This window comes from Lygodium microphyllum, chromosome 27 (genome assembly GCF_053477565.2).
Source record: "Lygodium microphyllum isolate KBCC chromosome 27, Lygodium_microphyllum_v1.1.10, whole genome shotgun sequence".
Lineage (NCBI taxonomy): Eukaryota > Viridiplantae > Streptophyta > Polypodiopsida > Schizaeales > Lygodiaceae > Lygodium > Lygodium microphyllum.
Genome location: NC_141161.1, coordinates 5,219,865 through 5,237,360, shown reverse-complemented (window position 1 = coordinate 5,237,360; position 17,496 = coordinate 5,219,865).

The following is a 17,496-nucleotide window of genomic DNA, read 5'->3' as shown; positions in this document are numbered from 1 at the left end:
TCGTTAATAAAGAATGGGGATTTGGTATACTTGGTAAAGTACTTGAAGTAGTGCCAATATCATCATCGTCTTCTGTAAAATCTGACATTGCTTCATGATCTTCATCTTCAGTCGCTCCCAAGTAGTTGATGTGAACAGTTGACTTTTTAGATTGACAATTCACTGCTAGATTTTCGAGTTTATGGCACTTGTAGCAGACTATGGGTTTGGCTTTGGAAACATTATTGGTAATTACTCGGAGTTTAGGAATGTTGGGATTTGGCTGGAGAGATGGCTTAGGATTTGGATTTGTGTTTGATGGTAAAGCACGGGGTCGTGTCTAAGATTTACGGAATGAAGATGGAACAAAGCGGTTTTGATTGAATATTTGAAAGTTAGAATTGAATTTCTTTGTACCGAAGTTACCATTGTTTGAGAATTGTTGTGGTCACTTCTCTCGTCCTTGAAATTTGTCTTCAGCATCATGGGCCAAGGAAATCGCATCCTCGAGAGTCGTTGGCTTGAACATGTTCACTTCCGCATAGAAGTGACCAAGCAAACCAAACATAAACTTGCCCTTATGGGTCACCTCAGGTACATCTTCGAGCATTTGAAGTTGCAATAAAGCATTCCAGAAATGCTCGGTATATTGTGAGATAGGCTCGCGATCTCTTTGTTGCAGAAGATCCTGCTGTTTGATTGTTTTTTTGTGGAATTGGAGTGGAAGAAAATTCTACAAAATTTTCTTTTGAAAAGTCTCCTAAGTAGTAGGACAATCAATGCTTTTGCGGATAACAGTCCACCATAGCGATCCTCTGTCTACTAAATGATTAGTGACACACTTAATTTTGTCTTTTTCGGCATACTGTGCTTCATGGACATAATCATCAAACTGATTAATAAAAGCAAGAACAGTCTTTCCATCACGTAACCTATTGAAAGTATGAAATTTGAAATTTCTTTTACTTATCTTGGCTTCTTTCCGAATAGACTGTGCTTCAAGTGTCGCATTTATCGTGTGTCGTATAACATCTTCAGGTTGCGGTCCATCTTGATCGCCAATAGATAGTTGAAGAGTGACCAGTTGAGCTTGCAAAGTTTGATGTGCTCTTCATTCCTCTTGAAGCTGCATCATAATTAGGTCTAATTTTTGCTCCATTGTTGGTTCTTGTAAATCACCTTCGACCATAAAATATTCCATATTTTGATCGGTCATCCTGCAAAATTTCAAACAACCTCATACACTCAAAATCCTATTAGCAAGATGAGCGTAGCTCGAAGTCAAGTTTACAAGGCTTGCTTTAAAAAATAATGGAATTTTGTGATCTTTCTTCTTTATGGATATGGAAGAAGTTGTCATAGTCTTTTTCCAAGCGTATACTTTGTCCATCTAGATTGCATATATCAATGTGTTTGCTGGAATTTGGCTCTGTCAGATTGCATGCACGAACAGGGGCTTGCAGAGAGGTTGAAACAAGTTAGAGAGTAATTCGAAGAAGAGCTCAGTGTGTGAACTACTGCTATGAAAGAGATTAAAAAGGTAAGGTCTTTAATAAAGCGTAGCCTTAAGATTAAGCTTAATCTTTATATTAAAAAGCTTAATGAATCTGGAAATTTGTTCTAGGACGGTGGTATGTTCTCGCCGCAATTGTCGCTGTGCAGTACGTGCTGCCGTTGCCGATTGATGAAAGTGGAAAAGCTTAATCTTTTAAAGCTTATTAAGCTTTAACTAATTAAAATTGGCTTGTCTTTTCTTCTAAGAATAAACGACATGATGAAGGAGCTTGGGAAGTGGTCCTTCGCGATCCAACAACGCAGTATGGGGTTCTTTAGTGCTAGGAACATGCTGGTATTGACGGATTGTTGCGAGACTGACTCTAGAGCTCAAGCATTCCAGGAACTTCGCCTTTGCGTGAGATGGTAAGCCGTTGGAAAACCTCAATCTTAGCTTTGCTTTGATACCACTGGTGTGCAAATCGGATACCCTATCATACGTAGCAAGCACCGGAAGGTCCCCAAGAACAAAGAACTCTACTTTAGGCTCAAAATCCAAGAGAATAGACTTGCACAACGTGAAGCAAAATGACCAATTGAATACAATCTTTCCCCATGCCTTGTGTGAGCGCTCCACAGAGCATGTATTTAATATTTTATTCATCTCCAAGCTAAAAAATAGCCAAAATTTATAATTAACATGCTTTAGCTTTTGTGTTTGCTTTTGTCCAAATAAAGAATAAAGCGGTTGGGCACCCCAAGAGTCGGGCTGTGCCCAAATGCAATGACCAATAATGAATATTTAAACTGTGCGTCCATGCGTATAAAAAATAATAAATATATGTCAAGCACTTCAATAAATAAGCGCATCAAAATAAATATTGGCGCCACATGTAAGATGTATGCCCATAAAAAATAAAAAATTCTTCTAAATAACTTGAATACACGCTATCGCCCAGTGCTTCTCAACACCAGTGCCACCTGCTCTACACATCAATTGAAGTATTCATAATTATTAGAAAATAATAAAATTAAACCGACAAAAGTGAATATCTAGTAGTCTTCAACTACAAAATAAATAAATAAGTTGGAACTCTATCCTAACCTTAATTTGATACGAGTGCGTACTCTAAACTCACAAACGTCCATTAATTTAAATATGTATTTTACAGAATCACCCACTATGGAATCACCCACTTGCACATTAAATTAGCGTGACATTAAAAAAGGACAGGTATCCCCGTTAACTTTTCGCACAAGGAATCCACCTTGTGTACAAGCCCCGACAAATAAATATGTTTATCGGAATCCACTACAAAACCTCACGGAATCCACCGTGGAATATGCCTCCTGGCATCAATAACGACCACATATATTATACATATGAGGTGTTAAAATGGGAAGAAGAGACACTAGGGTACTAGTGCTCAAATCGGATGATATATGCGCGCGTAGCGAATGACGGAAGGTCCCTAAAAACAAAGAACTCTACAAAACCTTCATAAAAGGAAAAGAGAATTTGCACGACATCAGACAAAAAGACAAATTGGGTGCAATCTCCCTCCATGCTCTTGTGTGAGCACTTCACAAGGCATGCATTTATAAATTTATTTATCTTTTAGCTAAAAAATAGCCTACTTTACAAATAGCATGCTTTTGGCTTTTGTGTTTGCTTTTGCCCAAATAAAGAGTAAGGCATTGGGGCATCCAAAAGTCGGGTTGTGCCTAAATACAAATATCAAATAATGAAATATTTAACCAAGCGCCTATGCATATACAAGATAATAAATATTTTATCAAGTGCTTTAATAAATAAGTACACTTAAATAAATATTGGTGCAACGCCTTTAGTGATAAGGCATGTGCCCATCAAAAATAGTAATTTTTCTAGGCATTTAGATTTACGACTTCACTTGCTGCAATCGAACACCATTGCTGCCTACTCTATACATCAAGTGAAGCATTCACAATTGTTAGAAAATAATAAGATAAAACCCAACAAAAGTGGATACCTAGCAATCTTTAGCTATAAAATAATTAAATAGGTTCGAACACCATCCTAACCTTAATTTAATTTGATTGTGCACTTTAAACTCGTAAACGTCCATTAATTTGATATGTATTTTATGGAATCACTCACTGTGGATCACTCACGTACACATTAAATTAATCTGATGCTCAAAAAGGACATGTGTTTCCGTCAACTTCTCGCACAAGGAATCCACCTTGTGTACAAGTCTCGACAAATAAAAAGTTTTATAGAATCCACCAAAAAACCTCACAGAATCCACCATGGAATATGTCTCCTAGCATCATACCCCCGGGGTAGAATAGCAATTGTCCTCAATTGCTATTAGCTCAATGTGGAGCGAGCAGTGAGGGGTAAGCACTTAGGTTGTGGAGGTTGATCCATTGGGCCTCTTCAACATGATGATTTTTAAACTTTACCAAATATCTATAATATTTACAATCAGTGATCTATTGGTCGTAAACTTAGTGTCTAGAATAGTTTTAGGTTCAAGGATTTTAGTTTCTTCTTCTAAGAAAGGAGGGTTTTCATAGATAGGGTGGATAGGTAATTGGCCTCTAAAAGGTCATAGAAAACTGATGTGAAAAGTATTATGGATCTTCCAATGTTTGGGTAGTTCTAATTTAAATGCATTGTCATTGATCTTGTGAATTATTTTGAAAGGTCCATAAAACCTAGGTGCTAATTTAACAAGGTGTTTCTCAACACTTTGCAATCTTCTCTTTTCAATACGTAACCAAACATAATTACCAACATTGAAACTCATGGCCTATCTTTTCTTATTAGCTTGTTTAGTGTATGATTGTTGGGCCATCGTAATCATATCTTTAACTTAAGCATAAATAGTAGCATGCATATTGGCAATATCATCAACAACTTTAACTTTATTCGATAATGATGTAACATGTGTAGGCAATCTATGTCCATAAATGATTTCAAAATGTGCTTTATGTGTAGCTATGTGTGGTGTATTATTGTATACAAATTGAAGTAGGTGCAAATGTATATCCCATGCTTGTGGTTTTGAAATTTTATAGGTACGCAAATATCTAGAATTGTGCTATTAGTAGCTTATGTTTGCCCATTGGTTTCAGGATGAAATACAGATGAGAAATCAATCTTAGTATCTAAATTAGCAAATAAAATAGTCCAAAAATTATTACAAAATCTAGAATCACGATAAAAGATAATAACTTTTGGCAAACCATGATTTGTAAAAATAGTCTTCAAAAACAATTGAGCAACTTGAGATGCAATTAATGTTTTCTTGCATGGTAGAAAATATGCTTGTTTACTAAATCGATCTACTATAGTCCAAATCATATCATGATTAGCTTGTGTATGAGACAAACCAATTATAAAATCCATTGAAATATGTTCCCATGGATGGTTAGGAATTGGTAAAGGCGTTAACAAACCATATTGCTTACCATGGGTCGCTTGACTCTTTAGCAAATTAAACACTCAAAAACACAGTTAGAAAAATTAGATTCCATTTACGGCCAATAAAAATTTTCAATCAATATTTCTAAAGTGAAAATAATATCTCTATGTCCTTGATATAGAGGAGAATGAATTTCATACAACACAAATGATCTAAATTGAACAATGACACACAATTTTTTCTTATAAAACGTAAATCCATCAGAATAAGATAAAGAATCAATTAGAATCCAGCTATTAGCAACTAATTTGCTCCAATCATCTTGAAAACTGGGGTCATGGTTATAGGTAACCTTCATAGGAGGAAGAGAATCAAAAGATAAAATGGAAATATTATGGATACTTGGTCTTCTACTAAATGCATCAGCAATAACATTCTCTCTTCCTAGCTGATATTAGATAAATGGATGAAAACTATGAATGAAAGCATCCCATCTAACATGATGATTAGAAATTTGTGGCTGACTAAGGAGATGTTTGATACTTTGTTGGTTAGTTTTAATCATAAATTCATATCCCATTAGATAGTGTTTCCATTGACATAAAGCTTGAACTACAACTAACAATTCTTTATCATAGGTAGAATACTTCAATTTAGAAGGTTTAAGTTTGCAACTAGAATAGACTATGGAATGTGAATATTGCATGAGGATAGCTGCTATTCCTCATTTGCTAGCATCGGTGACTACTAGAAAGAATGATCGATTAAAATCAAGTAATTGCAAGATAGGTGCATGCGTTAAAGCATGTTTCAACAAATGAAAAGTCTTTTGCTGGTTGTTAGACCAATGATACACAACACCTTTCTTTAATGGCCAAAATAAGTTACAGCCAAGACTCAACACTTGCAAGAAAAACAAAAATAGAGAAAAGTAAAGGCAAGGAAGGCAAAAACAAAAAAATAGAAATAGAAAAGTAAAGTCAAGGAAGGCAAACACAAGCTTTTGTGTCTAGAAAGCAAGATTTTGATTTTGTAAACAAGGGATAGAGTTATATAAATAGAAGTATGGATGAAGGTGAATGCCTAGGCAATCCAAGTTCCAAAGATAACTTGTATCTTTGCAAAAAAATATGCGAGCTTGAGTTCTGATCGGGTGCATTAGCCTAGAAGGCTACCCCAATAAGGAGATTGAGCAAAGATACTACTCGACTTAGTTCTAAAAGATGAAGGTCCCATGGAGAATAATCATTATTGTATTATTAGATTTTTCTTGAGGGTTCCGCATCTTTGTATGGTGCTTGTATTCTATGATACACAATATTGTTTGGTGCCTATTCTTCTTGTCTCTTATCTTCCATCTTGTTTGTTCATGATCCCTTGCAATTACTGGCTATTCATGAATCCCCTACCATTTGGTGAACCCAATATAAAAGCCACATTTTTATTATCAGCAAGCAAGATGGGATTCTTGTGATGAGTTGAAGTAGCTTTTACATACTTTCAATGCATATCTATAGTAGCAACAACAACATCATCAACAATAGATGTTGCAATAGATGCAATTATAAGCCAATGAATAGTATGAGGTTGGAGTTACCAAGGCTATGGAAGCTGTGAAAACCCAAAATAAACTATTTGATGGTCACAATATCTCGATCTATTTAAAGTTTTATGAATCAATAATGGATTTCTTTGGGGTGTGACTCATATGATGAGCTAGTATTTTGTATGACTTGCAGCTTCTTCTCTAAATTCATGCAGAAACAAAAATGACTCGAGTCCTATTTGGCCTATTTTAAAGAAATCATTAAAGGAAGATTATTTTTTGGAAGATCTTTGAATGGATATGTAGACTTCTCTTTCTTGACTAGATTCATTAGCCTAGTAAGAGCTCCGTTGCTACCGAGCTACTACAAGAGTTTGAATTAAGATTCAATGAGATGGATATTGAAGGGAAAGTGGCCTTAGAGGTCAAGAAAGTGGAATTATTCTTACAAGTTGTGGAACCAATAGTTCAAGCACAATTAGGAGAGCTCTTGGAAGATAGAATGTAGCCTATCGAGACTGATTGGCAGGATGCAAAGGATGCAATCACTAACTTGGTGAAGTGGCAAATGTGGAAATCTACATTGCAGAGTGATATGGTCACTTCTAAAATTCCTTCTATTTTTGTACCTTCTACTATTTTGAATGTGGCTCCCGTTATTATGCCTACATCCAATAGGCCTTTTCCTATTCTTATGCCTACACCTGTTTGGCCTATGTCAACACTAGTACCTATGGTTCCACTACTAGCTTCTATGACATTTCTACTCAAGAATGTTGATATGGATGAGTTACTTAAAGGTGTAAGATATCTAAGTCTTGATGTTGCTAGAATTTGAGGGCCCATTATCTCACTAAAAATGGTAGGTCTTGCATAGGCTCCACCTAGGAGGAATATGTCAAGAGATGTATTTTGTGTGATAGTCCTAATCATCCGTATAAGGATTGTGAGTCATCTAGAGATGCCAAGAGAAAGAACTTGGCATTTTTGGGACAAAATGGAAAACTCCACTTGACTAAGATAGGTATACCGATGACTCATCTAGAGATGCCAAGAGAAAGAACTTAGTCTTTTGGGGACAAAATGGAAAAATCCACTTGACTGAGATAGGTACATTGCTGACTCCAAAATTTGGCAAGGGTGTTATGAAGAAGATTCTTGAGAACATGATTATGGATACATCTCATGTAACCAAGGGAGATGCTTTAGCTCATGAAAAATCCACTTGACTGAGATAGGTATGCCGATGACTCCAAACTTTGGCAAGGGTGTGGTATGAAGAAGATTCTAGAGAACATGATTGTGTAGACATCTCATGTAACTAGGGGAGATGCTTTAGCTTATGGAATATGGGTTGAGAAGAAGCCAGAGAGGAAAATAGAGCTATGGCAATATGTTGACAAGAAAGAGAAAGAGTTGACAAAATAAAGTTATTTGCAAGATAAAGAGAGTATTAATAGATTATAAGGGTTGTCATGTATAGAATCTACTACAAATATTTTAGCTATGCCAAAAACAAAGTTTAAAAGTGGATCCAAACTTGTGCAAAAACATACATTGGATATGTTGGATCCAAAGTTTTCTTAGTGCGAGAAGAGTTACTAGCTGATTTATTTTAGTGTGAATAGAGAAGAGGGCTGAAGTATTTTACCTAACAGAGTTGTAGAGGACTGTATTACATCAGCCAAAAGAGATTAATGCTGAATTATTTTAGCATCCAGAGTGTGGGGCTATGCTTGTGCAGTCCAAAGAGTAGAAGGCTGAACATTTTTAGCCAACAAAGTCAAGTGCTACCCATTTGCAATAAGAGTTATGTTTGATACAAAAGTTCCTTCTATTCATGCTTTGATTGGAGATGTAGTAGATATGATAGAGACACTGCTAGAGGGTGCTAAAAAAGTAAAGATCTTGCTTTGGACTGATGAATTGCTTGATGAAACAAATGCATTGATGATAGTTGAAAATATAGTATTAGTATATGGAGTACATGACATACAAGTTGGATTTAAATATGTAGATACCATGAAAGTTTTATATACTTTTCTTAAAGATGATCATATGTACGATGCAAAAGATAGATAGGAATGCAAAGAAGGTATTCTAGATTTTAGATATATGCAAGCAAGAGTATGATTCAAGAGTGTCTATAGAGCATGATATGATTGATGTTTTACCATTTGATCTAGAATACAATATTCAGGTTGCGTGAATGATTGAATGGCTGAGTATGCTATAGTTTCTAGATAAGAGATGTAGAAGAGGAAGATGTAGGGTAGAATCCATTGAAAGATGAGCACTTTGATAGTGAAGATGAGGATGAGGAATATAGTTTGATAGAAGAGCTTGATCTTGAGATATCATATGATCCTAGTGGATTTGGAGGTTGGATGAGCTATCATTGGATGCATAGGGATACATACAGGATTAGAAGACATGTGTTTGGATTTATGATCATGGAGGTAGAGTGATCCAGAGTATGATACATTGGAAAATGCATAGATGGGTTTTTGATCTAAATGGATTACACTATATGGCCCATCTAGAAGATATGTAGGTTTAGATGGGGTGAATGTTGTGAGGCTACATGTTGAGTAAAGGAAAGACATCCATACAAGTATTTTCAATATGTACTTATGGGTACTTAGACAATATCTTTTCAACATTTTTAGGGAGCACAATTGGTTTATTATAGTGGTCTGAATATCGATGATTAAGTTCTAATAACTTAATGAGAAGTTTAAGTGGATTAAAATACATGCAAAAACGTATATTAAGTGATATAAGTTTTCCAAACCCAAAAGTGTAAAAAAATGATGCATTTTCCTCTATTTTGAGAAGATTTTCACAATGGTACATACATTGACTTGTAGACCAGGGTCATCGTGATCATTTTGAGTACTAAATGACCATATATAGAGTTTATATGAGAAAGTTATGACCGAAATAGGATCATGACTTGCAAAAAAAAAAAATAGAGAAAGAAAAAAGTAAAGACAAGAAAGGAAAAAGTAAGATTTTGTGTTTGGAAAGAAAGAATTTGAGTTTGTAAACAAGGGATTGAGAATTTTAGTTGCCTCTAGCTAGTATTAGAGTAAGCCTTCCGTGCATGACTCGATGTTCTTCAATTAAGTGGTGTAGAAGGCCATCCTGAGGGGCTATTCTAAGATTCCCTCAAGAACCTATAGGACTGTATCTTGACAAAATTTGGAGACATCAAAATTTCCCCTTCTAGCTTGGCTTGAGAACGACCATATTTCTTTGCCACATCCACTATATAGTTCATGCATTTCACCTAGTTACTTATAGGGTGCCCAAACAAGTTGTTGCAATGAGTCCAAGCATCCTTCAACATAAGATAAAGCTATCCCTTTTTAGCAATGGCATGTTAAACCTAAACAAAGGAGGGCTAGTACTAGCAACACATGCCTCATTGAGTTTGAGGGTACACATCACACGAACATGAACTTCTAAGAGGTAGGTAATTTTAACATTAGCGCTTATCCACTAGGCACCCTAATTTAGGTAAATCCTATCTAAGCAAGCTACCCTTTAATAATCCCCCACTTGTTTATTGTGCAAAGTGTACTCAAGGAGATTATCACTACCAAATGCTACTACCAAGTCCACTAACTCTCCTGGGATGTTTGTAAGTCATACCATTCATCCCTCTCTAAGCATAGCATAGAGCTAGTATCAAGTGATCTTTCTAGTAGCTTGCAGGATCATATCCAATCCCCCAACAATATAGCATTATCCTTAAGATTAAGTGCTTGTATCTCTACCTAGAGGGGTGCTTTATAGTAGCTGATGAATTAGGCCGATACATTGACAAAATCAAACATTTCTCAATGCCAAATTCAAGAGAAGCTGCGACTAGACTACCACCTCCCTTATTGTAGAACAAACTAGGGTTCAAAGTTTCCTTAACTATCAATATAGTGCCTGTTCATCCCTATCTGAAAAAGTCTCCTAGGATCACATATCCTTTGCATACAATTCTTTACCTTCCTCATTTCCAAGTCTAACCTCCTATAGAGAAAGGGTATTAGGCTTTCTCTCAGGGGGTCACTCATGTATATATGTATATATAACGTGAGTTCAAAATAAGGGGTTTTTAAAACACTATTTTTATACATTTTTTACATACAGAAGGGTATCATATAAAGGGGTTACATACAGATTGAATAGAAAAGGGTGATGTTTTATTCAAGAAAAATTCAGAGATTAGGATATTTATGAATAGGCCATGAACACACGTTATATAGAGAATATATAGATAGTGAACCCCTCGAGGGCTTTCTCTTCTTCAACATGGAGTGGGCATGTATTCCTCTTGACTGGAGAGTCTAATCCATGTACATTTCACATGATCAATGTGATTTTCTTTGCATCCCCATATAAATTAATGTTGATAGCATTAGCCACATGTTCCTTGCTGCCATACAAAACAACATAAATATTCTTATCAACGAGTGGCTTGCAAGAAAAGCTCTTAAGAGACTGTCTTTTCTTCTTGGATTTGATCCCCTTTGATCTTGCAAGTTAGTTATATTCCTTATCATGAGATAATTCCTTGTTGGAACTTGCAATCTTTATAGGAGTTTCAATGTGTAGGCCTTTCTGTGACTCTGCACTCCTAGCTTTGGAATTCTTATCATTGGGACCTTTCTGATTCTTAGGAGTAGCAAGCTTAGCCTTGCCTGTTTCTAGAATGTTAGTAACATTGAATTGTTTTTCCCCTTTCTTTATAGAGTGAGTGGGGCTACTGCATCAATATGCACACGAGAGCCATTAGCTTGTGCTTTCTTCTCTTCCATCCTATATTTTCTTGGAAAGTCCTTTGCAAAATGGACAAGACCTTTGCAGATGAAGCATATATTCAAGCATGAAGTGCAATTGAAATCAACCACCAATTCCAGCCCATTGGGATCATAGACTTCCAGAATATCAGGGGTTATTTTCTATTATTCTCATTGTATGCATGCACACTTTTCAACCTTGATAGTACCATTTCCAGAGGCGACTAATGGAACATATAGCATCCTACCAAGCATACATGCTAGTGAAATGATTTCATTGTTGAGTCTAGTTGGAAGACCTAGAAACCTAATCCACATTAGACATTTTTTGTGGAGGAATCTCTCAACATTGAAGTCTACCTTCCAAGGCATTGACTACACGAGATTTCCTTTAAAATCGAATCTAAAGCCTTGCACAAAGTCCCTCTTAGTGTTGGAAGAGACAATGGCAAGGAAGAACCCCCAACCAATGAATCTATGAGATGTGAGTGCCACTTTGGACCCCAATGTGGCCTAGAACCACCTTGAAAACTCCTCTTCCATGGGTGGTTTACCCATGAAGCACATATAAATTCCACACAGGGAGTACTCTATATACCTCTCGCAAATCGACCCTTAAATAGAAAAATCCACTGGATCCCAAAAGCATTTACTTTCTAGCTTCAATGGAAGCCTTCCTCTTTTGTTTTAGGCCTTTTGGTCTTCACGTAGCTATTTCTCCACATCAATAGATTCATCACCAATAGTGACAAGAGAGGTGTAGTCCATGTCTATCCTTTCTTCATACATTTGATGCTTTCGAGCCTGCTCAATCTTGCAATAGCCATATGGGGGGGCATTTGAACCCTTGCATGCAAGGAGGTGCTTGAGCTAGCATGTTAGAGCTATTTTAATGGCCATTGTTTCTCTTTATGGCACCCCACACACTTGTCCTGTTCACTAGAGTTAATCTATTGTAACACTCAAAGAACTTGACAAAAACAATGACTTGGGTGTAAGAGCCCGGGCAAAGCCCTTGGGGAGGCACAATGCTATGTTACAAATTTTGTCTGGCATCTAGAGCATGGAATTCTTCTAGAATATCCTTGATTAAAAACTTAATCAATATTCTATGCAAACAAGTAAAGTCATTATTTTTTGAAAGGTGGAGCAAGAATGAGAGCACACATGGAAGCAAGAACTATGGAGGTTCAAGTAAGAGAGAGAGCAAATAGTATGTGAGAACTCCAACAATCCTAATATGTGACCTCCCTTACCTTATTCTATTATCATATAAGGAATAAAGAATAAAGTGATAGTGATGGGTGGTGGCCACCACCTAAAGGGTACAAGTGTGCAAGCACTAAGTACAAAGTAAATGTGAGCGGTTAGGTATATGCAATCTTAAACCCCAGATGTGTATAAAAATGTCCTCATGTAGGTGTCCATGTAAGAAATCCATTTTCATAACTATTTAATAAAGCTCCAAATCTAACCATGCAACCAAGTCCCAAATTAAGTGTAGGGTAGTCATCTCTCGATAAATGCAACCCTCTTTTACCTATTTAAAATCCTTTGCAATCAAATGGGTCTTGTATATTAGCTTAGGGAGACTAGGGGTACCCTTTAACTTATACATTCACTTGCATAGCAATTCACATTTACCATTTGGCAAGGAAACTAAGTCCCATGTATGATTTCTCTATAGTAAATCAAACTTAGAATGCATAGTCCTCTCCATGGGTGGCTATCACCTTGACGCATAGTATCCTCATAAGTAAGAATGCCATTAGAATCTATCATCAAGACAATGCATAGAGGGCTGAAAAAATTTGTGAGGACATACTGCTCTAGCAGAGCATCTCAAAATAGGGTGTGGGGCTTGTGCTACATGTGCTTCCTATCCTCACTATTTAACATCATGATCCTACATGATATGCAGATCTTGGGCTACTACATCATCAACAATTGTGGGTTTTTTAACTAGGACTAGCTGTATTGTAACAAAAAACTTCTTCTAAAATATTACTCTGCATACCTCAACCACCTACTTTTGTCTCATATGCATATTATGCTCATGAAACACAATATCATTGCTATGTTGGAGATCCCAAAGGTGATAGCTCATCTCACTTGCATTACCATATCAAAGAAAGATGCATTAGATGGACTACAAATTCAACTTGTTGCAGTTTTATTTGGGAATATGGTAGAAAGCCTCACATCCAAAGACTTGCAAGTATGCATATAAGGGAGGTTCACAAGACTATACCTTTTTGGAGCTCTATCACCAAGAGCAATACATTAGGATATATTAATTAAATGAACTACAGTAGTAACTATCTCAACCCAAAAATACTACGGTAAGTGTACTATCACTCATAGATATATGTGTATATTATGTGGATTCAACAAAATGAATTTTTCAAATATCATTTTTACACATTTTTTACGTATATAGAAGGGTACCCTTAACACATGTGATATAGGCAATATACATATAGTGAACCCCTCAAGCCTCCATCTCAATGGCATTGAAATAAACTTGATTATGCAAAGATAAGATAATGTCAGACTTGCATATTCCATCAAGCTCATCCCCATTATCCTTATGCCAATCTTATGGCTTTATTCCCAAGTTGGTTTTCAATGGCGTAACTTGTTTCTTTTGCACAAATACCTACCAAATATGGGTCTTTCAATACTAGAAGTGATGTAAGACTTTGCTTGTCATAGAGAGAACATAATTTATCCCATAACTACCAAGCACACCCTCCATCAAGCCTTCATCTTAATGACATTGAAAGAAAGTTGCTTAGGGAAAGAGAAGATAAGGGTGAACTTTCATAACCCATCAAGCTCATCCCAATCATCTTTATGCCAATATTTTGTCTTTATTCCCTTGGTTCTCAATGGCCTAACTTGTCTCTTTTGCACCAATATCCTACCAAGTATAGGTCTTCCAATACTAGAAGATATTGCCATCCAACTTTTCTATGTTAAAGATAGCACTGTCATTGGAAATATTTCAAACACATACCATTATAACTTCCAACCAAAGAGAAATTGAGTTGCTATAATAATAGTAAATCAATCCACAAAACTAAGCCAAAAGGCATACAACAAGAGGAAGACTGAGCCAATGTACTACCATCCACAAGCAAGAAGCAATAGAGTGCATAATAAAAGTGGACTCTTCTCTTAGAGAAATTGCTCATCGTTTAATTTTTAGCATGGCTATCCATAAAATTACTATAAATGAGTATATAACTACAAGAAAAAGATGGAAATACAAAGCTCTCACTCTAGGGGTATCTGAGTAGCAGCCACAATGTCGAATGCAACTAACAATGCAAGCAAGAGCATAAAACCATTGAGTACCAAAATGATGTCATAAACCCAAAGATGTTAGATACATAGATGCAATCCCAAGGAAAAGACTAGCACATTAGAGGAGTTTTGAGGTCTCAAATTTCCCTGTAAGTGATCTTAGAGAGAGAAAATATTTTAGAAAATAAAATCATTTTAAATATTCTTAAAATATTTTATATATTGGTAAGTAAATATATCAAAAATCATTAATAAGTCATTGTTGCGATATTCTCATGGTCACATCAAACCTAGAAATCTAGGCCGCCATAAAGGTGACAAAGATTATCATAATGAAGATCTTACTCATCCTCATTAAAGTGAAAACTAATATTTAGTTTGAATTTTGTTTGATGTTTGATTACTTCCCTTCATTCTCACTTTCTTCTTTCTTTCCCATGCTTACTAGTTTCTTCTCATTTTCCTTCTTGTTTCTAATTCACATAGTTTTTCAATCCAATTTTCTAATCATATCCTTAGCGATGGATCATTCATCCAATGGTCTTTGTAGGTCTAGTAAAAGACCTCTCTATCAACTTCATATTGAGTTGGATAGTGAGTATGAACCAATAAGCAAGAGAACAAAACCCATTACTATTATAGAGTCTACGAAACATATACTTAGGTTTGAAGGAAAAAAGAATCTTGATCTTTGGTTAGATAGCAGGCTTTATCCCAAAGATCCTAGCAAAAATAGCACTTCACCTTTTTATAGTAGCTCTTCATTGTTGAGGTTTAGTGGTGATGGTTATAATGAGTTTCTAGGTTATACACTTAACTTGGTTGCAGAAAAGGATGTCCTCAAATTGGAGAACCGAAACATAACAACGAGTTACTACAGAAGATAGAGGGCTATCAATAGAGAATTCCTTCGTTTGAGAAATGCATCAAATCTTATCAACGAAAGAAAACTATTTTAGGCCTTTGAAATCGACAAAAGACTCTTAGAAATATTGAGAGTCTCATATGAGGAGGAGATGGTTGTAGTAAAAGAATCCAAGTAGCAATGTACATTTTTTTCACTTAAAAAATATGAAATATGACTTTGTTTATAATTATTGTATTGATTTGTGAGGTCTCTTCTTCAACTGAATGTAAGTGAAAGAGATTCTTTGAAATCATCTTAGTTTTATTATCATCTTCTTCCTTTAGTAGTTTCAAAAGACATTTTGGAGAGGAAGAAATTTAAAAATGCAAAGAAACAATGCTTGGAGTCATTTATAAAGGATCATTCTTTGGAGCAAGGACAAGTATGTAATTGCATACTTCCAAGGCCATTTGTGGTTAGAACTATTAGACAGAGAGTGAATAACAAAGTAATAGAGATTATGGTTGAGCCTTTCCATATCAAGGCTAGCTTCAAGGGTAAGAAAAAGAAAGTTGTATTCAATGAGTTTAACAATATTTTCCTTGCCACACTACAATGTTTAATGATTAGATTCTATGACTTGTTACTAGAAGAGGCACAATGAGTTGCTAGATTTGTGGTTAAACTTGATAAAAGTGAGATTCTAACAGGTAAAAAACTAGAGAGGGTCTCTATAACCTTGATGAGATCACTTTCATCGTATCATTTCAATTACTCAATGTCATTTAGTGTTCAATCGCAACACATCGAGTGGCTAGGAGCATTCCAAGTAGATACAGAGGATTTTGATATATTGTATTGGGTTTTTTCATCGAATGCCAATACCTGATGTTATTAAGAGACAACAAGCAAGAGAAGAGCTATTTGATGAAGCATTTGGGAACTATAAGATTGAGTGACACATAGATGGTGACTTAAAGACACTTAAATGTATGTACAATGTATCAAAGGGAGGCAACTCTAGATATTCTTGCCTATATTACATGTCCCCAACCATAGAGTTGAACTCAAGCAATTGGAATAGAGCTCCCTCTAGGCACAACAAGGATCCACATCTTAAACCAATTCTAGATATTCCTTTAGTGAATACCTATATTTGTATATTTCATGCACTTTGTAGGATAATTGAAAAGCTTGTTCATATTTATATAAGATTTTCATAGAAGCTAAAGCCATTATCAACTAGAACAGATGCTATAATAAATATTGAAAAAGTATTATCTGCAATTGGTTTGCATGGTTGTAATGTTGTTATTGAATCAAATATTTAAAAGTCTAAGGATGGAAATTGTGTCCCTAAAAAGCCAATGCTTGGGAAACACTTGAAAAGGTATTCTTTTATTGTGATAAAATTTAGTGGAATGATGATGATCTCAAAGACTTCAAAAACCAATTGAGCCTTTTTAAAAAGGCAATGACAGATGCTTAGGGCAATCAACATTCCACTCACTATATGGTAAGAGGTTTGCATACGTATGTCTCTGTATTCTCTAACTCATATAGTGTTTTCTAATTTAATTGATTTATTTGTTAACTATGTAGCATATTTTATACAACCATTCTCCATATTTTATCAAAAAATATGGATCTCTATCTATTTGGTCAACCCAAGGTATGGAAAAATCACATTATCAAGCAATAACAAAATACTTTAGACATGGAGGTCGAAGATACAAATTCTTTAGACATATAGGATTTTCTAATTGAATTTCTTTATTTTTAAACTATATAGCATATTTTATACAACCATTCTCCGTATTTTATCAAGAAATATGGATCTCTATCTATCTCGTCAACCCAAGGTATGGAAAAATCACATTATCGAGCAAGAACAAAATACGTTAGACACACAAGACATGAAGGTGGAAGATACAAAGCAAACAGTTTATTAGTGGTGTTTCAATGGTTCTATAAACTAATTTGGCACAAATTCAAGCTCAAAGACACAACTGTATCATGTAATATATCATCTTTGGAAAGGGGACTACATCCACTATTACCCAAAGAAGAAAAGATGGATATTTAAACTCTTGTGCAAAGCAAAGATAT